A 22,788-nucleotide genomic window follows, 5' to 3' on the forward strand; every position below is an offset into this window, starting at 1 on the left:
CAGTATTGTCATTTTGAAGGACTACTGTAGAATAAAGATGAATAGCTACTTAAGTATTTTTTTACATTTCTTTAGGACCATCTGAATCTGATCATTTTTCTCATAACCTGAGAGGAGTAATCCCACGAAGTTTCGAATATTTGTTTTCCTTAATTGATCGTGAAAAAGAGAAGGTAAAACTTGTAAAAATAAAGTGGTTCTATGAAATTCTGGTTTCAAGCAGTTAGCTACTAATAATTAGCTCATAACACATGGAAGGTCATAGGTGGTACTCTACAATGTGGATAAGCTAGTGTGGCATAGAAAAACCTCTCAGTTCTTAAGAAAAAATGAAGGATTCTGAGTTTTTAATTTTTAAAAAATTTTTGGTTTCTAAGCCATGCATCCTCTGTGAACTCAGAATAAAAGAAAGAAAAATGTACTGCTTCTTAGGCTCTCAGGTTTTTGCAAGAGTGAAAGTGTAAAGAAAATCTTAACTGAGGAAAACAGATTTATTAAGCCCCATCACCTCCCTGCACATAGGCTCACAGTTGAACGCAGGTGTCTCTAGATCCTTAGTATGCCCTGGAGCGATGGGCCCATCCTTGCCTCCTTTGTGGCACCTTCTGCCACCTGATCATAATTTAGTTTTCATTCGTGGTGTGACTCCATCATCCTGGCGAAGTGAGCTGCTTTCTTCCACTGGCTCTCAGGGTGGGCATTTCTCATGATTGTGCTTCTTTAGATTGATGAATTCCATGTTTAGGAGCCCTTAGTGGAACATTTTCTATTGCATGCATACCAAGGAGGCGGATGCACAACATTGGCTTACCATTTGTTCCTTTGCAGAAATGATCCCTAACCTTTACAGTTAGCCCTGTACCTTGGGTGCCAGTGAAAGAACTTCAGTGCTCCACATTCCTGTGGTTAAAAATCCTAGAGAGAGGCTTTTGAGATCAATTATTTTCAGTCTTTTCAAGAATGTAACACTTGATGGAAGTAAAACTTTCTGAGTAAGTCCAGTATATGACAGATAAAAAAGGACTTGCTCTTTCTCATCACAAGGGAAAAAAAATTGTAATTGTACAGTGATGGATTTAACTAGATTCGCTGTGATGATTTTTTCTCAACAGATATATATTCTGAATTAATATGTTGCACCCCTGAAGCTAACATGTTGTTTATGTCAGTGATCCCTCAGTTTAAGAAGGTGGAATTGCCCATCTGGACTGTTCAAGTTCCACCTCCCTGTCTTGCTTCTGAGTCACTTCTGGAGACCTAGGCCTCCTGGGATCACAGTTTGATGCTGCCTGAAGATGTCACGATATGTTAAAACTAGTTACCTAGATTTGTAACTGGCTTTTATATACCTTGTATCGTGTAAAGGATAGCATGGCAGGAAATGTACGCCTTGCGAAGCATGAGAGAGGGTGATGCTCGTGAAGGATAGGGATGAACTCAGGAAAAGAAAATGTCTAAACGAGGCTTCGCTTTCCAGGCTGGAGCTGGGAAGAGTTTCCTCTGTAAGTGCTCCTTTATTGAAATCTACAACGAGCAGATCTACGACCTACTGGACTCTGCCTCAGCCGGACTGTACTTAAGGGAGCACATCAAGAAGGGAGTCTTTGTTGTTGGTGCTGTGGAACAGGTGGTGACCTCGGCTGCTGAAGCCTATCAGGTACCCAACACCTTGAGCACTTTGATCCTTAGGCAACATCGAATGCTGTGAAAAGCACTTTGATCTCAAAAAAAGCAAGAATTGAGCTACTAAAAATAATTCCGTAAAGGCGTGACACAGCATGTTCATGAGAAGAAAAAAGAATATGACTGTTGCAGATCTCCCCTTAGTTAGAATAGGACTTTGAGCCTCTTGATTTTGTATGATTTTGGCGCTGTGTCGCTCCAGTCAGGCACCCTGCAGGGCCCACGGGGACAGTTTGTTAGTGTCGTATTTCTCCAGTGATTCTCCCTGGGAGTTGCCCCTTTGAGGAGCTTCTGGGATTGCTGCTTTTTAAACCAATGGGCTGTTCTCTTCCCTTTATTTTCTACCCTTGTTTACTTGTTAGGTGTCAAAAGCCAATGTCTTTGGAGCACTTGGCTCAGGGCAAATAAACCTTTTTTTTTTTTTTTTAAGATTTTATTTATTTATTTGACAGACAGAGATCACAAGTAGGCAGAGAAGCAGGCAGAGAGAGAGAGGAGGAAGCATTTTTTTTTTAAGTAGTCTCCACATTCAGCATGGAGCCCAGTCTGCGGTTTGTAGTCAGGGTCTTGAGATCAAGATTCAAGCTGAGATCAGAAGTCAGACACTTAACTGACTGAGCCACCCAGATACTCTGGGAAGTTGCTTCTTTATGAAAAAGTTCTAATAGTAGAATTACTAGATCAAAGAATATAGGCATTTTATAGGCATCCTGATGATTTTGAGAATCTTCTGAGATACATATAGGTGTTGTATATAGTTAGTATTCTTTTCTGAGTTCCTATACTTACAAAATGGTGATCCCAGGATTCCAACTGCAACTCAACCTACAATTTTAAAACCTGATGTATATTGCCAAATTATCTCTAGAAGGATGGTACTAGTTTACATTCCCATTGCTTGTGTATGAGAAGCTGTCTTTCCCCATACCTTTGTCAGTGTTGACTTTTAACACTTAAAAGAAAATTTCTAATTTGATATAAAAATAGATTCTTTATTCTTTCGGTTTCCATTTCTTTGATTGCCACCAAGATGGAACTTTGTTTTGATGTTTATTGGCCTTTTGTAATTTTGCTGTATACATTGTATATCTCATTGTTTTATGAGTTTTTCTTTTTTCCTTACTCTTCATTCTATTTTTCAAAGATCTTATTTATTTATTTATTTATTTATTTATTTATTTGAGAGAGAGAGTGAGTGAGTACACAAGCAGGTGGAGCAGCAGGCAGAGAAAGAGGGAGAAACAGACTCCCCACTGAGCAGGGAGCCTGACGTGGGGCTCCATCCCAGGACTCTGGCATCACGACCTGAGCCAAAGGCAGACAGTTAACTGATTAAGCCACCCAGGTGCCCCTTTCCTTACTCTTTATTTTTTTTTTAATTTTATTTTTTTTAAAGATTTTTATTTATTTGACAGAGTAGGCAGAGAGGCAGGCAGAGAGAGGAAGAAGCAGGCCCCCGGCTAAGCAGAGAGCCCTATGCGGGGCTCGATCCCAGAACCCTGGGATCATGACCCGAGCCGAAGGCAGAGGCCCTAACCCACTGAGCCACCCAGGTGCCCCTCCTTACTCTTTAATAAGAAGTCTTTTATCCATTAGATGCATCTACTTACTCCTTGATGTATAAATCAAAAATACTTTTCCTAGATTGTCTGTCATTTAATTTTATTTGTATTTTGGATAGAGAGATTGTTGTCTTTCTGTGACCAGACTTACCCAGTTTTGTCCTTTGTGGTTTGTGTTTTTTTGCATGTTGCTTAGAAAAGCCTATCCTATCCCTAAAGTCAATTATTTCTTAGTATTTTATTTTGTGGTTTCATTTTTTATATTTAAACCTTTAACTAGTTTAGATTTATTTTGGTATGTGGTGTGAGGTAGGAATCTCACTAAGTGTTTTTCTCCAGGTAGTTAAGCAACAGTTCCAACATAATTTATAAATACTTAATTTTTTATGACTAGGGATGCCAATTTTATCACATATTAAATTCTTTTATTTCTCTCAGGGGATTGGGAATCTCTAAAATCAAAAGCCAGAGTTAAATTTCCTTTTAATATGTAAAGTTGTTGTTGAGGTTTTCCTAGCCACACTCCTTTGATTTTTTTTTTTTTTTATTTGACAGACAGAGATCATAAGGAGGTGGAGAGGCAGGCAGAGAGAGGGAGAGGAGGAAGTGGACTCCCCACTGAGCAGAGAGCCCGATGTAGGGCATGATCCCAGGACCCTGGGATCATGACCTGAGCTGAAGGCAGAGGCTTAACCCACTGAGCCACCCAGGCGCCCCTCCTTTGATGTTTTTATCTGTTACTTACAGAATGGTAGTTACTCTCTTCATGACACCTCTCTCCTCTATTCCAGATATGTATGCCTACTTTCTCTTTGGGTATTTGAAAACTAAATGTATCTTTTTTCTCCCTAAACCAGTGTTCCCCTTCTCTCTAAAGGTTGCTGTCATCACTCAAGCCCCAAAACAGCAAATTATCTTGACTTCTCCCCCTCCCTCACACCTCCACCCAATATTCGTCCAATCCTATGGATTCTGTCTCTTAGTTGGTCCAGTCTACTTACTGGACTTCTGAAACAACCTCCCAGTGGGGCCTTCTAGCCTTCACCTTGCCTCCCCACCTTCCACCATTCATACACAGTGTCCCTCTTTGCTATGGGCAGAAGGATGTGTTTTTTTGTTAACAGCAGATACGCTCGTGTCACTTTTTTCCCCCCAAACCTTTTCATATTCCTTTATGGCTTTCTACTCACTTAAAATAGTTCACAGGTTGTATTTGATCTGGCTTTTGCTTGCTTCAGTCTTCATGTCTTATTTTTGGTGCTTAATACTTTGTCTAACTGGATCTTTTTCATATTTCCAAAGTACTGAGCTCGTTTCCTTTTGTATATTGTTTCATATCTCTGGTCTGTTCTTTTCTATCTTCACCTGTTTCCTATTTACCTTTTTTTTTCCAGGAAGGCTTTCTTGCTGAGACTACATTAGGTCCCCGTTTCTCTACATTCCCGCATCCCATATTTCCACTTTTATAATTTCCATAATTGTAACTACACTTTAATGTCATTGTCCAACTGTAATGTAAGTTCTAGGCAGGTGGGGGCGTGTCTGACTTTGTCCACTAACTCTGATTATAGTGAAACCCTACTCTACTAAATGGTTTTCTGTATGATTGTGTGGTGGGTTCTTTTTACACTTAGAGGTTGGGGAGGGGCAGAGGGAGACGGAGACAGAGGATCTTAAGCAGCCTCCACTTTGGGCTGGATGCGGGACTCCATCCCACAACCCTGAGATCATGATCTGAATTGAAATCGAGTTGGATGCTTAACCCACTGAGCCACCCGGGAGCCTCCCAGATAGGATCCTCCTAAACCTTTAAAACTCAACACAGAGGCGCAGACTTTGATAGAGAAGCCCATAGTACCAGCCTTATTACGTATGTACTTCAGCAGACTCACGCTGTTCTAATTACCTTCTGAGCTCTTGATTATGGTAAAATCATCTTTCTGTCTTCCTTTTTCCTTGTAATAATGCTGCTGATTCTGCTTCTCAATTCAGGGTTATATGGAGAGACATTTTTGGATGAACAGTTGTGATTTAACATTCCAAACTTCAGAATCTCTGTATTATTTTTTGTAACTTTCTTTTAAGTCAAAAATTATTTCACAGTATAAGTGTTTTTTGTTTTGTTTTGTTTTTTAAGTAGGTTCCACACCTAGCATGGAGCCCAATGTGGGGCTTGAACTCATGACCCTGAGATCAAGACCTGAGCTGAGATCAGGAGTCGGATGCTTAACTGCCTGAGCCACCCGGGCGCCTCTTTTTTCTTTTTTAGACTGCAGCCTATACTCTTTTTTTTTTTTTTTTAAAGATTTTATTTATTTATTTGACAGACAGAGATCACAAATAGGCAGAGAGGCAGGCAGAGAGAGAGGAAGGGAAGCAGGCTCCCTGGTGAGAAGAGAGCCCGATGCAGGGCTCCATCCCAGGACCCTGGGATATGACCTGAGCCGAAGGCAGAGGCTTTAACCCACCGAGCCACCCAGGCACCCCTGCAGCCTACACTCTTAACGTTGAGCTGTGCCTGAAGAAAAACTGTTTAGTTGATCTGACATCTAGAAGACTGGGCAGTCAGTGTATCTCTAAGTTGTACAAATAGAGTTCCCTAACTACTGTCCAGCTCCTTGGCAGATAGTGAAGATGGGTGGACCAAACTTATTGCATTAGCCTTGCTATGAGTCCACTTCCCCATGCAACTTCTTCTTCTTCTTCTTTTTTTTTTTTTTTAAGATTTTATTTATTTGAGAGAGAGAGAGAGAGAGAGAGAGTGTAAAAACCGGGGAGGGGCAGAGGGAGAGGGAGAAGCTGATTCCATGCTTAGCAGGGATCCTGATGCAGGGCTTGATCCCAGGACCCAAGGACCATGACCTGAGCCAAAATCAAGAGGCGGATGCTTAACCAACTGAGCCACACATATGTCCCTACCAATGCAACTTTTGATTGTGTTCATTGGCCTTTCATATTGATTGTTGTATAAAGACATGAATACTTGTATCTACTTGATAGGTAGCTTTATCATTATAAATAGCATTCTGATTTATCCATCCAGCACTTGAGTGTTTGCTGATATATCACTCTGGCTATCACTTTTTACACAGCTGACAAATGGAATTGGTGAAGCTAGGAGGCTGGAAGCCAACCGTGCAGTCACACTGCTATCTGAACAGATGTTGTGTGAATTATTAGATAGTATCCCTAGGCAACAATTCTTTGTCCTTTTCCTGTTTACTGGGACAGTGATATCCCCTTCCCCACCTTTTTTCCCCCCTATGAGCAGGGCTCCCAGTTTTCCAACTCTGAAGTGTTTTCCAGTCGAAACAAAGAGAAGGTTTGTGGATGTTGAATATGCAAGGAGCTGAAGAGAGAGTGCTTGGAAGAGAGGTTTGTCCAGGTGAGTGAGTAAGGAAAAAACCAGTGGGAGAAAAAGCAGGGCTTTGGAAATTTTACAAGAGAAACTGATTGAAACTCGGGAAATATAATTATCCTCCTTTTAGGGATGTTGGAGGGCAGATGTGGGTGAGCATCTCCAGGGGCCAACTTTTCCCCAATATTCATTTTGTCTCATTTCCAGCATTTGCTTTTACATTCATTCTCCCACTGTCGACTCTGAATACAAACCACCCATGTTTCTTCTTTAACCTAATCCTAGCTTTCTGCTGTTTGTTATTTTCCCTTTATTTGTATTGTCTCTGGTTCTGTGGCTTCCTAAATGTCTGTAAGTGCCCATTCCTTGGGGTTCCTTATTAATGGTGAACTCCACCCTGATACAGATCTCTTCTAGCACTTGTAATTGAGTTATGTGCTCTACTTGCTTTTATTGGGCCTTGTTTATATGCCACATATTGACATATGTTAGAGTTAGGCCCCTGTAACCTCAGGGGCTTCCATTCTGTCCTGTGTAAGAAATACCCACTCTGTTGTTTTCTTTCAGGTTTGATGGAAAAGTCTGTTCCAGAGGAGGATGTCTCTGAAATTGATTCACCAGGGAGAGTAGCAAAGAGATTACCAGAGGATGCAAACCAGGGTTCTGTATTTGAAAAAAAATACACATGTGAAAGCATGAAGGAAAACCCTTCTGGAGAGGTTCCCAGACCATGCCTTTTCCAGGAAGGAGGTTTTGAGGAAATAACTTTTATCCACAAGGAAGCATCTCCTGAAACAATTAGCCAAGAATATGATTTTGAGAGAAGCTTGCTCTTGACCTCCAGCTTTGTTACACATCTTAGGGTTTCTACAGAAGAGAGCCTACATCAGTGGGAGACAAGTAGTATACACACTGATGAGATTTCAGACCAAAGTAAATGCCCAGCTCTCTCTACTCAGAAAAAGTCTTGGGAATGTAATGAATGTGGAAAAACTTTTACTCAGAGCTCATCCCTTACCCAGCATCAGAGGACTCATACTGGAGAGAGACCCTATGCATGTGAGGAATGTGGGAAAGCCTTTAGTCGCAGTTCCTTCCTCGTTCAGCATCAAAGAATTCACACCGGAGTAAAACCATATGGATGTGAGCAGTGTGGGAAAACATTTCGATGTCGATCATTTCTTACTCAGCATCAGAGAATCCATACTGGAGAGAAACCTTATAAATGTAGTGAATGTGGGAATTCCTTCCGCAATCATTCGCATCTCACTGAACATCAGAGAATTCACACTGGAGAGAAACCGTACAAATGTAATAGATGTGGGAAGGCATTTAATCAGAACACACACCTCATTCATCATCAGAGGATTCACACTGGTGAGAAACCTTATTTATGCAATGAATGTGGCTCTTCTTTTCGCAAACATTCAAATCTCACACAACATCAGAGAATTCACACTGGGGATAAACCCCATAAATGTGATGAGTGTGGGAAAACTTTCCAAACAAAGGCAAACCTCTCTCAGCATCAGAGAATTCATACTGGAGAGAAACCCTATAAATGTAAGGAGTGTGGCAAAGCCTTTTGTCAGAGCCCATCCCTTATTAAACACCAGAGAATTCATACTGGAGAAAAACCCTATAAATGTAAGGAATGTGGCAAAGCTTTTACTCAGAGTACCCCACTCACTAAGCATCAGAGAATTCATACAGGGGAGAGACCCTACAAATGCAGTGAATGTGGTAAAGCCTTCATTCAGAGCATTTGCCTCATTCGGCATCAGAGAAGTCACACTGGAGAAAAACCCTATAAATGCAATGAATGTGGGAAGGGCTTTAATCAGAATACCTGCCTCACTCAGCATATGAGAATTCATACTGGAGAGAAACCCTATAAATGTAAAGAATGTGGGAAGGCCTTTGCCCATAGCTCATCTCTTACTGAACATCACAGAACTCACACTGGTGAGAAGCTCTATAAATGTAGTGAATGTGAGAAAACTTTCCGCAAGTATGCACACCTTAGTGAACATTACAGGATTCATACTGGTGAGAAGCCTTACGAATGCATTGAATGTGGAAAATTCTTCAGACATAGTTCAGTCCTTTTCAGACATCAGAAACTTCACAATGGTGAATAACCCTGGCATTCAGGTTGGGATAGCTTCTCTAGAAAGAGTGGCTGGGAATCTGTCTGGGGGCAGTGGGGCAGGCAGAGTTCCTGGAGGGAAGGATGAAGGAACACCGACTGTTACACTCGGAAGAGTATTTCCACTTATGGAGGCAGGAGCTTGGAGAATGTAGAGCCTACTCCAGCTGGGCATCTGGGAATATAGGGTAGAAAGGAATTTCTTGCTTTTCGGATAAATCCTGGCTACCTACCACTCCTCCTTCCCCTTGTGACTCTCATGATTTTAGGGGCCATTTGCTAAGTTAGCACCTGTATTTCCCTTACTGCATTCCTGCCCCACCTTCCCAACTTGTGACCTGTGTTCTCTGGCCAGTAGGCTGAGGTGCTTTTCCAAATATTCAGTGTGCATGTGGAAGCAATTCTGAGGTAGTGCTAAGTAGCCTTCTGATATCTGAGAACATGCCATCTGTTAGAAGCGGTCTCATGAAGGGGCATTGGAAATAAGGGAAAACGAAGAATCCTTATTCATTCAACAAATAAGAGGATATGTGGCAAGAACTGGGCTGATGTCTACAGATAGTTCGTGAAGAAGGCTTTTATCAGGGTAAGAGAGATCTTTCCTGATCCTTTCAAGCTGGAAGGCAATTTGGGGCCAAAAAGGAAGTAGGAGGTCAAGAGAAACTTAACGTTAAATGGTGCCAGTTTGTGGGAAGAGAGTCAGATCTGCTCAGAGGGTCAGGAAGAGGAAGGGCCAACCTTTGTCCCAGAGGAACACTCACCCATGAGGAAAATGGTTTGCGCTAGACTGCTGGTGCCGAGGCTCAGAGCAGGAAGTCTGTGAGCAGATGACCTACATATCCCAGCCCTGGACTAAGGTGTACACCTGTCTCATAAGTTTGCCTGGGCCACTGGTTTGTAGGGTCCAGGGGAGAGAGACCCACCAGGGTTAACTATGTCCAAACAACTGTTAATTGATGTTTAGGGAGGAGAAACCATTAGTGAAGAGAGCAGTCAGCTTTTTAGGTTGGCCGGAGTTGGGGCAGCTGGACTAGTCCCTAAGAGAGTGTTGGTCATTGTAGCAGGGAGGGCTACGTTTCATGTAATTATGCCATTGGAGGCTTTAAACAAATTTGTTAGATTTCAGATACTCCTGTTTTTATTGGAACTATCTTATTCTTGGATATTTACCCTTCCCTGCAGGTTAGGAGTATCTAGGGAAAGACTTTCATGGAATACATTTGGAAAGTATTCTACCTCTTTTTCAAGTCCCTGAGTATTGAGATAGTACAGTTTGCCACTATGATGGTGTTTTATTCTTTTAAGAAAAAGGGCATGGTTTCCCCCTTTATTTCCTTATTCGCTTTCATGTTCTTTACTGCTACCCAAAGTTTGAGCTCTGAGAGATTAGGTGAGGATCACCTTTCACGGCTATTTGGAATAGTTTCTATGCCCTGAAGCTTATATCGTTTTTAAAATAATGACTGTTAAAAAAACAAAGTCAGTTGATTCTGGAATGGTTGGTTATTTAGAACTCAGCATTAATTTTTTTCCAGAACAGCTATCTTGTAAGCAGTGGTATTAATTACCATTAAGCTATTAATGAGCTATTAATTACCATTAATAGGAACATGGCAGAAACAGCACTCTCTCCCTCTGCAGCTGTGAAGATTCTATTCCCAAAACCTGCCACAGGGCAGTTCATAACCGAGTAAATTAATACCCTATGGACAAAAATAACCCTGTTAGAATTTTTTGTTCATGAAAAAATTATAGTACTTAAAGGAGATACTGATGTATTTGTACTTTCTTTGTTTTTTTTTTTTTTAAAGATTTTATTTATTTATTTGAGAGAGAGAGAGAGAACATGAGAAGGGAGAGGGTCAGAGGGAGAAGCAGACTCCCTGCCAAGCAGGGAGCCCGATGCGGGACTCGATCCCGGGACTCCAGGATCATGACCTGAGCCGAAGGCAGTCGCTTAACCAACTGAGCTACCCAGGTGCCCGTATTTGTACTTTCTAAATGAAAATGACACTAGAGAATCCATTGCTGGCCCATAGGAAATATTAAATAAATATTTGTTAAATATATTTTAATCAACCTGTACCCACCAGAAACTTTAGCAACTTCCTGATATGTAGGTATTTAGCGTAATATTTATACAGTACTCTAAATAAATACTTATTTAGAGTTCTTGAGTTGAGATTAGAGTTGGGAGTATTTTCTTAAGGAAGAAATGGGACCTCTAAGGATGAATGATATCTCCAAGGTCTTGTTTGGAGATTTTATAAAAATCCAAAAATGTCTTAATACTCAGGTTAAGAGTCTGATACCATTTTCACTTCCTGGGAAAACAGGAAGGAAGAGAATTTGTCATCTTGCTTCTGTCCTCATCCTGTAGTCTCATACTGTCAAATATTTGTTCTCAGTTTTCTCTCAATTACTGGACAGCCAAGTGCCCAGTCACTCCAGCGCCAAATCTTGGAATTGTTCTCGGTCAGTCTTTTACTCAGTCCTCATATCCAAGCAACCATTGTATCCTGCTTATATCTCCCAAGTCTGAAAGCCATCTCCACCGCTATTGCTTTAGTCCACATCCTAGTTTATTTCCTAGACCATTTTCCTACTTTCCCAGTCAGTCTTCCAGTTGCCTGCCCCATGAGGCCATCTTCCACATTTCTTCTGGATGGTCTTTGCAAAGCACAACTGGAAGCTCTGTTAACTCAGAATATCTGAGCCCCTTAGAAGGCATCTAAAGCTCCTCCACATGCACAAACAATAAAAATAAATAAATAGAGCTCTTCCAGGGGTCCATGCCTACATCACCCCTCTCAGCTGCCTTCCCTGCATTGCACACTTCCGTAGTGTAAATTCCTGTGACTCTGTATCATTGCTGGCCTCAACTTTGGTGCCTTTTGCACAGCCTCTTCCTGTGGCCTCGATTGCCTGCCTGCCTTCTGCTTGCCTGGAAAGCCCCCATGAGTCACTTAGGAATATGTTCATGCAACACCTGCTTTGAAGCTGTCTCTGACCTCACATGTTTTTTATTTCGGTATTTTGACACCTTCATTTTATTTATGTTCCATTGTAGTGGCTAGTTTCCAAATCTTTCTCTTCCCACTGAACTGTCAGCTCTGTCAAAGCAGGGGCCCTGTGATACTTATTCATCTTTGTATCCACAGTCACTGGCACTTCAAATTTGCTCAGTAAATATTTGTTGAGCTCAACTAAAATACCCAAGTCAGACACTTCTCCACGCCTGCCTACAGGCTTTGACTTTAGGTCCACAGCTGCCAGCAGAAGGGAGGTATGGAGAGGATATGAGTGTGTCCATGAAGTGTTTGCCAGGTGCAAGCATTCCGAATCTTTCCTCAAGATACAGATTGTGTGGTTATATTAAGCAGAGGGTCCCTTAAGAAAAAGTAATATTTTGTACAAAACAAAACCCTTGTGTTAAAAATGAGCTATTTAAATGTCGCATCACAGTTTAACAAAGTACTTTCAGATATGTTGATGTCAGCATCACCAGGAGGAGGCAAATGCTTGCATCTGTAGAAGCAGAACCATGTCAGCTGGAATATCTCTGAAATAAGGAGCAGGAGCTGAATACTGATGCTAGTGTAGCAGGAGAGCTTTTAAGTTTAGCAGTCCCAGTGTGGAAGCACTACCTGAGCTCACAGCTTTCTTTGGCTCCAGATGATAAAGAACTGGAATGTGGTGCTCATTCTCAGTGTGCTGAAACTTAACTTGTGATTTCACAAGGACATGGGATGAGGCCACATCAGATCCTCAGAACAACAGTAGAGAAAACAGGTGGTTGTACTTGCCCAAGGTCACACAGCTAGTAAGTGACATGTGAAATTTTAAACTCCCATGTCCTTTCTCACTTTTCCTTCAGATTTCTCTTTATTGGTCATACCTCTGCTCCATGATTCCTCTTTAGTTGTGTTTATTATAGATTTGACTGCATAGGACTCCAATCTTGCCCTGCTTGTGAGGATGGGAGGAGCTCATTTTAAGATTTTATTTTTAAGTAATTTCTACACTCAACATGGGGCTTGAACTCAAAACCCTTAAATCAAGAGTCCTGTGCTCTACCAGCTGAGCCAGGCAGGCAACCCTGGGAGCTCATTTTAAATCAAAAAGCTTTTTTGCCCTCAGACTTTCCAGCGTGTGAGTGTGAGAAATAAATTGGTTTCACATTTTCATTTCACCTTTCTGCCTACTTAATGCAGAAGTCTAGCTTTGACTCCAGGTGGCTTCAGTTTCACTCCCCTTTAGCTACTGGCCACTGCAGGGCTAAGGTCACTTTAGTTTTGTGGAATGTTTTTGGTGTCCACTCTTCCCCTGCCCACCCCCTCATTGCCTCCCCATCCATTTCCCACCTCAGTGAAAGAAGCTCAGCCCAAATGTGTTAAGTCCCAGACTAATGTTTCTAGTAAATTGCTCTACTTAGGATACCCCACTCTAGAGTTAGTTCCTACACAGCAGAGCCTGCTGATTTGGATTCTTTGAAGCTTAAAAGTTAGAAAAAAAATTATTAGACCTAGGCTCTTTGGCCTGTGAGATGTTAGGGCTTGTGTGGGGGGGGGGTGCGTTGGACAGGACGAACTTGCTATCTGATTCCAAAGAAGTGCTGAGAATGTGACTTTTGGTAAAAAGCAAGGTGAGCTCAACATTACTGTTTCCTGTCATGTCAGCTGACAGTTCTACGAAGGGTCCTCTTTTAGCTGAAGAGGGTTAATAATGGCCTTAGTCTGGAGCATCTACACTCCTAATTTCAGCCTCCTAAAGGGACTTCATTTTGTTAAACCAGCCAGTCTAGAAGTTTAAGCAGATAACTTCTCTGCTGCATCTCATTCATTTTTTTCAAGGGTTTGCTGAGGGCTCCTTATGAATTATACAGTAGGAATAGGGTAAGCAGACAACCATATTTCCCACAGCGTGCACATCCGTAAGAATGCCTGGAAGTGGATCAGGTACCCTGCTACTCATGCCTTCATCCCGGGAACACACTGTCAAAAGGAGCCTGTATGTGCAAGTATTCCCTGCGCGAGTCTCAGCAAGATCTGAAGTTTTGCAGCAGTGGGGATGAGGGCCTTGAGGGCTGGCAAGGTCCCTTGAAGCCAATGCAGAGGACTGGAGCTGGAATTTGCGGAGCGTGACAGAAAAAACATTTACTGAACTTTTTAAAGATGTTGGAACGTCTTAGTAATTACACACATTAAGCCCATTTAATCTTTATGATAACCTTTGAGATTCGGTACCATTATTTATTTAGGTTCTCTAAGTCAGGAAACAGGTACAGAGAAATAACTTGCCCAAGTTTACACGCTGATAATCTGGGACTTAAACTGAAAACAGAGCTCTTATGTTCTCAGGGCCAGTTGTCGAACAAAAGCTAAAGCAGAGGGTGTTTGGGGTTCCTGTGAAGAAACCAGTTTTCTGGCAGGTGAGAATGTAAGGAAGGTTAAGCCAGCTTTGTGAAACCTTTGGGAAAACCTCCAAAAGGCAGTGATGTGGAAGAGTTTTTAGAAAGATCAATGTGGCCAGGTTGCAGAATGAACAGTAAGGGCGACTTGTGGTCTGCCACGAGTCTCCAGTTCGGTTTCCTTACTCTGGGAAGGAGCGCCGTGAGGTGGGTTTGCGGGCTGTTTCTGCAGCAGCGTCTGCGGCGTCGGGCTGAACCCCAGCTCCGGGCGGGGGAGGAAGCACCGAGATGAAGCCGCTCCCGCCTTCCTAGAGAGGAGACCACAGTGTTCTGACCGCGGCGCGAGCTGCTGACATCACGCCGGCGCGGCGGGGACTGGCTCCGAGCTACACGGGGTCTCCCCGACGCCCCAGTGCAGCAAGGTGTGGCGGAAGGCCTGCGGGAAGCGCTCTGTGTGTAGAGTCGCCGCCGTGCTAGAGTGCGACGGTCTGGTCTCGGAGCCCGGTTTGCTCTCGAATCCCGGGCTGGCCCGCGGCTGCTCCTCTTCCCGGCGCGCGGGAATCTTTGGAGCGAGGGGTCGGAGCCACCTGGCCCTGAAGAGGGAAGGGAGAAGCTCGTTGGAGACCCCTGTTCTGGGAATCGGGAGACCTGGGTTCCGTTTGTATGTACTTAAGGGAGGAAGTGAACTTCTGATTGCTTCAGTTGTCAGATTTCCAGAAGCCAATGCTATTCCTTGCTTTGCCACTTGACAAAGTTGCGCGGGTTGAATGACTATATGTGAGAGTTATCAACTTCCTTTAAGCTCTTGTCTAATAGCAACAGAATAGGTAATGTATGAAGACGTAGACTCAGTACTGTAATAGCAGATACTATTTATTGACGGCATTTTTCTAAATACTTCCCATGTATTATTTATGCATCATCACACCCCTATGAAATAGTTATTATCTACTCCATATAACATTTGAAAAAGGGCCTCAGAAAGGTTAGGTAACTTTCCCAAGATCACTTGGCAAATAAATCTAGAACAGGGGTTCAAACCCAGGGAGGTCTGGTCCCAGAGCCCACGCCATACTTCAAGTTTACCGGAGGAACAGAGCATCAAAACAATGGGAAGTGTGGAACTGGAGGGTATTACGCTGAGCGAAATAAATCAATCAGAGAAAGACAATTATCATACAATCTCTCTGATATGAGGAACTTGAGAAGTAGGGCGGGGGGATTTGGGGGCCAAGGAATGAAAAAATGAAACAAGATGGGATCGGGAGGGAGACAAACCTTAAGAGATAATCTCACAAAACAAACAGGGTTGCTGGGGGGTGGGGGGCGGGTAGGGATAGGGTGGTTGGGTTATGGACATTGGGGAGGGTGAGTGCTGTGTAACTTGTAAGCCTGATGATTCACAGATCTGTATCCTGGGGCAAATAATACATTATATGTTAATTTTTTTAAAATGAGAAGTGCTACGGTAGAGCCACGTAAAATTCTTTGAGACTATAGAGGAGAAAGGGCCTTGGAAGTGAAGAATTATCCACCTATAAGATGTGTAGTGGTTGGGGCGCCTGGGTGGCTCAGTGGGTTAAGGCCTCTGCCTTCGGCTCAGGTCATGATCCCAGGGTCCTGGAATCGAGCCTCACATCGGGCTCTCTGCTTGGCGGGGAGCCTGCTTCCTCCTCTCTGTCTGTCGAATAAATAAATAAAAATCTTAAAAAAAAAGTCATTAAAAAAAAAGATGTGTAGTGGTTCATATTTGAGCTGAATATTAAAGTTGAGTAGAAGTTTGAAAAGTAGTTTGTTCAGTGAAAAACAGAGGGGTGCTAGTGGATTGGGATAGATTAGACTGGTTACCAGTCTTTTACTAGTGTTCAGAGGGAGTTCTTAAAAGCTTTCCTCCTAGGAGGGGGTCCTTAACATTTTCCAAAAGATTCCCCCATCCTTTCTTGGAGATTCTGCTTCACACAGATGTGGTCTTATTTTCCTGAAATTCCTCTACCTCTGGTTGTGGTAAGATTACTGTAGGGGAGTTTCCTTGATGTTGACTCAGCCTATTCTCAGAAGAGCTGACCTCCTTGTTTAACACATAGTACCTGACCAGTTAGTATTTTTAAAATAAATGAATAACCATCCTCAATCAAAGATGGACTGAGGATTTTGCTCTTTTCCTGTGTGTGGTTTTTTTTTTTTTAAGATTTTATTTATTTGACAGAGATCACAAGTAGGCAGAGAGGCAGGTGGGGTGGGGGTGGGGGAAGCAGGCTCCCTGCTGAGCAGAGAGCCTGATGTGGGTCTCGATCCCAGGACCCTGGGATCATGACGTGAGCCGAAGGCAGAGGCTTTCACCCACTGAGCCACCCAGGCACCCCTCCCATGTGTTTATAGAATCAAAGGATCACAGAATGTTGGTACTAGTTTTCCACTTTCATTTCACAGGTACAAAAACAAATCACAGATAAGACCAAGTGACTAGCTTTAGGTCATTGAACACTTTCAGAGCCCAGACTCAAACCTAGACTTCTTGACTCAGGCCAATGTTTGTTCTAATGCCCTCTACCATAACCCAGTTTTTGACTTTTTAAGTCAATGGCTTTTCCAGTAGTTTTTTTTTTTGGGGGGGGGGGGTGCTTTGGCTCCAACTTTCTCTCTTGTGGAGGAAATTTTACCCCAGGATAGTCGTAAGGAGCACCTGCCCCTTCTCTTTGTGCATGGTCAGGTCTCTTGGAAGACAACCCACTTACTGACTTTCATCATTGGTGATACTTTTTTTTTTTTTTTTTCCAGATTTACTTATTTGAGAAAGTGCCTACTGGGGGGCAAAGGGAGAGGGATTGAGAGTCTTAAGCAGATGCCACACTGAGCTTGGAGGCCAATGCAGGGCCTCACCACCCTGAAACCACAACCTGAGCTGAAACCAAGTCAACCACTCACCCAACTGTACCACCTAGGCACCCCATGGGTGATAGTCTTTTAAGAGAATAATGATATTCTTCATTCAGATTTAAAATAGTTATTTCATTAGGGATTGGCTATTCCTGAGTTCCTCTGAATTCAGAATAGGAAGGAAGTAGGCTGACAATTTATGGGTGCTTTTTTCTCCTCCCTCCGTGCCTCAGATTCCTGCCCTTCCTCAAAAGAAGGCCCCAGGAGACAAACTAGTGTTGCTTGTGTTCCTCACAGCTTATCTCTGGGTAAGTGAAATCTAACTAGAGAGCCCAGGATGGGTTGTTACGGGGGTGCTCATTCCAAAGTGGTGGCAGACCTGTAGTGGGACCCACCAGTGGCCACTACACCTAAACCCTGCAGACTGAAAACGCAGAACCACCGGAAATGGCCCCACCTTATTAAAATCAGAGTGAGTATGGCCCATTGTGGAAGCAGACAATGGAGTAATTGGTTATAGGACAGATCAGAGTATGTACTAATTTTATATCACATGTACTTAAATTGTAGCAAGAATAGCTCCCCCTGTGCAGTTACCTGGTAGCTACTCACTGAACTGCTAAGGGTAATGCCTTAATGGAGTAGCAGTCAGACGTGGGAAACCTGGTAGTAAATTACTAGAAGACTTATAGCAAAGGTGATTTAAATGTTTCCTCAGAGAATATGAATGGGCTCCTGGCTTTGTTTGGAATAAAAGCCTAAGTAATAGCAACTTACCGGAGATCGGAAGGCAACACGGAGCCTGTGGATCTGTTAAATTCAGTAAGAACAGTACTTTATGAACTGGATTCTTAGGCTATGGGAATTCTATGAATAGATTGTGACCATTTATGGCCTGAAGAATTCAGTCTAGTTTAACATGTACGCATAATATATGTACATGTGTGTCTGTGAAGGTGTATATGCACTGGGAGATGCTTAGAAGATTGCCAAAAAACTATTTTCACACGGTGGTAGGATTTTAAGTAATCTCCTTTGTGGACTGTTTTTTAGAATGAGTATGCATTCTTTGTATGGCAAAAAAAAAACCCCAAACAAACCAAAAAACAATTTTGAGACATTAAAAATAAAGGAAATAAAAGCATGGTTAGAGTTTTGGTTTTATGTTTAGCTATTTAAACCACCTGGCATTAGCTTTTGTACATATTGTATCTACACTGGAAGTTTATACAGAAGATAAAGATAGATACGTTCTGGAAAAATACCCAATATATTTAACAATCAGTGCAGTACAGTACTGCCTAATCAGATTGGTCTCTGACTGTAAACAATTTGTGCAGAAATACCAATGTGTACCAACTAAGTCTTAGCCAGGGTAGATCTGTATGTACCAACAAGAAATTATCTTGAAGGCACATTCTTTAGTGGGGGGGAATAAAAGCAAATAGCACAAAAGAACCTATAGAATAATTTTATTTATGTAGAGAGAATCAAATGGTGTGTGTGTAAAAATATGTAGAAAGAAGACTGAAAAGGGGCATCTGGGTGGCTCTGCCTTTGGCTCAGGTCATGATCCCAGGGTCCTGGTATCGAGCCCCACATCGGGCTCTCTGCTCAGCAGTGAGCCTGCTTCCCCCTCTCTGCCTACTTGTGATCTCTGTCAAATAAATAAATAAAATCTTAAAAAGAAAAAAAAGAAAAAAGACTGAATGAATATACTCCAAACTTAATGATAACCTCTGGGAGGGAAACGGCTTTGTTTTGTTAGGGTGGGATGGTGATGAAAAATGACTAAATTTATCCTATATCCTTCTGTAGTATCTAAATATTATAAAGTGAGGTTATATTTATGCATAACTTATATTAAAAAACTAAAAAGGGGCCTCAGAGACTCAGAATGTGTCAGTGTCTCTAGCACCATCCAGGGAAGACGTTGGTGACGTTTGGCACCTGAATATCTGTTCTCAGATTCTGTGTGCCCTTTCTCGGAGCATCAGGGTTTCAAAGTCTGATGCCATTAAGATCATCTAAATATTTCTCTTTCTCGAGTTCTAAGGAGTATCCTGATGACAGTGATTTGGTTCCTAATAGTTTTTTTTTTTTGTAATGGAGAGAGTATGTCAAGGAGCCAAACATTGAGCATATAAATTTTTCATCGTAGATCAGTAAAGTAACTGTTTTCTACATCATTTTGTGAATTTGATTAGTGTGTATCAGATTCTGAAGCAATTCATTAGTATCAAAGGTGAGGGCCAGATTCTGGGAATCTCTTCCCCAAGGACCAACCCAATCCTACTTTTCCTGTAAATAAAACAATGATACCTTACTTTCTTTCAGTAAGCAGGGCTCTAGTTTTCAAGCCTAAAGATCTTCCAGTTGGACATAATGGGAGAGCTACAGATGCTGTATGTTTTGGAGAGAGAGGTCCAAAGAGACACCTATCAAGGCGAGTGAATAGGAAGGACTGGTGTGATGGACCTAGTAAAAGTTACAGCCTGGATAGCCTTTAAAAAAACTTATTTATTTTTAGAGAGAGGAGAGGGGAAAGGGGCAGAGGGAAAGAGAATCTGAAGCAGAATCCCCACTGAGTGTGGAGCCCGATCCCAGGACCCTGAGCCAAAACCAAGAGTCAGACACTTAATTGACTGAGCCTCCCAAGCGCCCCACCTTTGAAATCTTAAAGAGAAACTTTAATTGTCACTAGACAATGATGTAAATCTATACTTTCTCAAAAAGCATGAGCAAGATACTGCTTACAGGCAACCTAAGGAAATGTAATTACTTTTCACCTATTCTTTGAATAGACTGTAGGTAGGTAGGATTTTTCCATTAAAACTAATTTACCCAAGATTAGTGTACTTATCCTTTTTTTTTTTTAAGATTTTATTTATTTATTTGACAGAGATCACAACTAGGCAGAGAGGCAGGCAGAGAGAGAGAGGAGGAAGCAGGATCGCTGCTGAGCAGAGAGCCTGATGCAGGGCTCAATCCCAGGACCCTGGGACCATGACCTGTGCCAAAGGCAGAGGCTTTAACCCACTGAGCCACCCAGGTGCCCCAGTATACTTACCCCTTTCACATTCTACTATTTATCACTCTGGATGATCCTAAATTACCTGGATCCATTTTTAGTACTTAAGTATTCCAGAAGCAATCATAATAGGGAATTTTATAGATTTCCCAACATTTGTCACTACTTAAATCTCTTCTCTCTATTATCTGATTTTTTCTCCAGGTCACTGTGATCTATCTCAATTATTGAGAAGAGGATAAAGTAAAGATTCCACAATGCAGGTCCCCCGTTCTGCACAGAGGACATTTTCCTTCGTGCTATTTTTTTCAAACAAGAAGATGAAGTCTGATGCAAGTGTTAAGTGACTTTTGGAAGACGTGCAGGGTCAGAAAACCTGGCTGTCCAGGGTTTGTGTTTGGAGAAGGAAACATCGTGAAGAAGGAAGAGGGGTATCCTGTAGGAATGCCCGAAGGGACAATACACGCACACATAAAGACCCAGAGCTTTCCCAGGACAGTGTTACTCTAACCATAACCATCTTTGAGAAAGTTCCCTGTAAGTGTCATGAATTTGAGAGACAGTTTCCTCTAAACCTGTACCTACTGGACAGACATTCCTTGTGTCACAAGCAGCATGAGTTCTAGCCAGACTTCACTGCAAATGAACCCTCAGAGACTTAACATGCAGAAGAAACCTTCAAAGTGTAGTGAATGTGGAAAATTCTTTACTCAGAGATCATCTCTTACCCAGCATCAGAGGATTCACACGGGAGAGAAGCCCTATGTGTGTAGTGAATGTGGAACTTGTTTCCGTAAACAGTCAAATCTTACTCAACATTTGAGGATTCACACAGGAGAGAAACCGTATAAATGTAATGAATGTGAGAAAGCCTTTCAAACGAAAGCAATCCTTGTCCAGCATCTGAGAATTCATACTGGAGAGAAACCCTATAAATGCACCGAATGTGGCAAAGCCTTTTGTCAGAGTCCATCCCTTATCAAACACCTGCGAATTCATACTGGAGAGAAACCCTATAAATGCACTGAATGTGGCAAAGCCTTTAGTCAAAGCGTTTGCCTTACCCGTCACCAGAGAAGTCACTCTGGAGATAAACCTTATAAGTGTAACGAATGTGGGAAAGCCTTTAACCAGACTGCATGCCTCATGCAGCATCAGAGAATTCATTCAGGAGAGAAGCCTTACGCATGCGTGGAATGCGGTAAAGCCTTCACTCAGAGCTCCTCCCTTGTTGAACATGAGAGAACTCACACTGGAGAGAAACTTTACAAGTGTAGCGAGTGTGAAAAAACTTTCCGCAAACAGGCACACCTTAGCGAACATTACAGAATTCATACCGGAGAAAAACCTTACGAATGTGCTGAATGTGGGAAATCCTTCAGGCACAGCTCGGCGCTTGTTCGACATCAGAGGCTTCATGCTGGAGAATAAAACCTGGCGTTTAACCAGTGCGGAAAGAGTTCTATGAAAATGCCATCCCTACTCGCCCCCAAATTCTTAGGAGCTTAAGGCTCAGTCTTCAGCCGGGAAGAACGTTCTGTATGTTGAACAAGACGCAAGGTGTCCTGAAAGTTAAGAAAGTAGACTCAGAACTAGACAGTCTTGAGTTTGATGACTTCTTTGCCACTTAATGGGTGTAAGACTGGATCCTTCTGAGCCTGTTTTCCCCATCCTCCTCCTCAGAATAATGAGAATACTTACTAGGGTTGTCTTGAGAATAAAATGAGTTGTATGTAATAAATAACTATCATTCATTGGCTTTGAGCCACAGATGTTCCCAAGGTCTATAAATCTGGCTACTGAAAACAAGCAAAATACAGCATTAGTTTTTGGTTCTCAATGTGTTTTTTAAGAACTTTTTTTTTTAAAGATTTTATTTATTTGACAGAGAGAGACACAGTGAGAGAGGGAACACAAGCAAGGGGAGTGGGAGAAGGAGAAGCAGGCCTCCCGCAGAGCAAGGAGCCCAGTGCAGGGCTCCATCCCAGGACTCTGGGATCATGACCTGAGCTGAAGGCAGACACTTAACGACTGAGCCACCCAGGCGCCCCAGAACTTTTTTTTTTTTTAAGAACTTTCTTGAAATTGGGCTATGATTTCATGCTTACTCTACAGAAAGTTATTTAAACTATGTCGATTTAAATAGAAAATATTTTAAGACAGTTTATCCTCAAGAAAATGAAGATTTAATCAGAGAAAAAAAATTATTGGGATTTGATTGGACACTGTGAGGTGTATTTCTGGGTACCCAGAAGAGCTTGCTAAGATTTGGATACCTCCACTATTGGATCTTAGTTCATGTCAAGCTCTAGACCTCTCTTTCCCATGAACAGGGAAGCCTTGCAGACACTAACTAAATAAAAACTTGCGTTGTAGGACTTTTGTGTGTTTGTGGTGGGGGCAGGGGGAGTTGGTAAGGAGAAGTCATATGCGAATAAAGAGGGGTGGAAATGGAAGAAAACATAAACATGTTGATTACTATGTGGCTGTATTTGTTTCAAATTTGTGAAACTAAATAAAGAAAATGTCACTTAAAATAGAGTTGGGAGGCCAGAAGGGGGAGCTTACACATATCATACCTTGCAGCCCTTTGCAGAACCAACAGAAAGAGCCACACCTTGCATTCCTAACAAGAAGCCTACTTTACTAACCCCAAGCAGGAAGAAGGAAGATTATCTCCTTGCCTGGCAATAGCCTAGCCAATGAGATGGCCACAGC

The 22,788-nt window shown here is 42.3% G+C and overlaps 1 pseudogene across 1 annotated transcript in view; it reads left to right on the plus strand.

The window, feature by feature from the left end:
- The window catches only part of LOC111143752, a 73,477-nt pseudogene extending 51,976 nt beyond the window's left edge, over window positions 1-21,501 (plus strand). Inside the window, exons 6-8 of the transcript XR_002640341.1 lie at window positions 7,563-8,736; window positions 9,610-9,611; window positions 20,740-21,501. The product of XR_002640341.1 is annotated as a zinc finger protein 850-like (transcript). The remainder of the gene's footprint in view (window positions 1-7,562; window positions 8,737-9,609; window positions 9,612-20,739) is intronic.
- The last annotated feature ends 1,287 nt before the right edge of the window (window positions 21,502-22,788 follow it).

This window comes from Enhydra lutris, unplaced genomic scaffold (assembly GCF_002288905.1).
Source record: "Enhydra lutris kenyoni isolate GAN:26980312 unplaced genomic scaffold, ASM228890v2 scaffoldscaffold10, whole genome shotgun sequence".
NCBI lineage: Eukaryota > Metazoa > Chordata > Mammalia > Carnivora > Mustelidae > Enhydra > Enhydra lutris.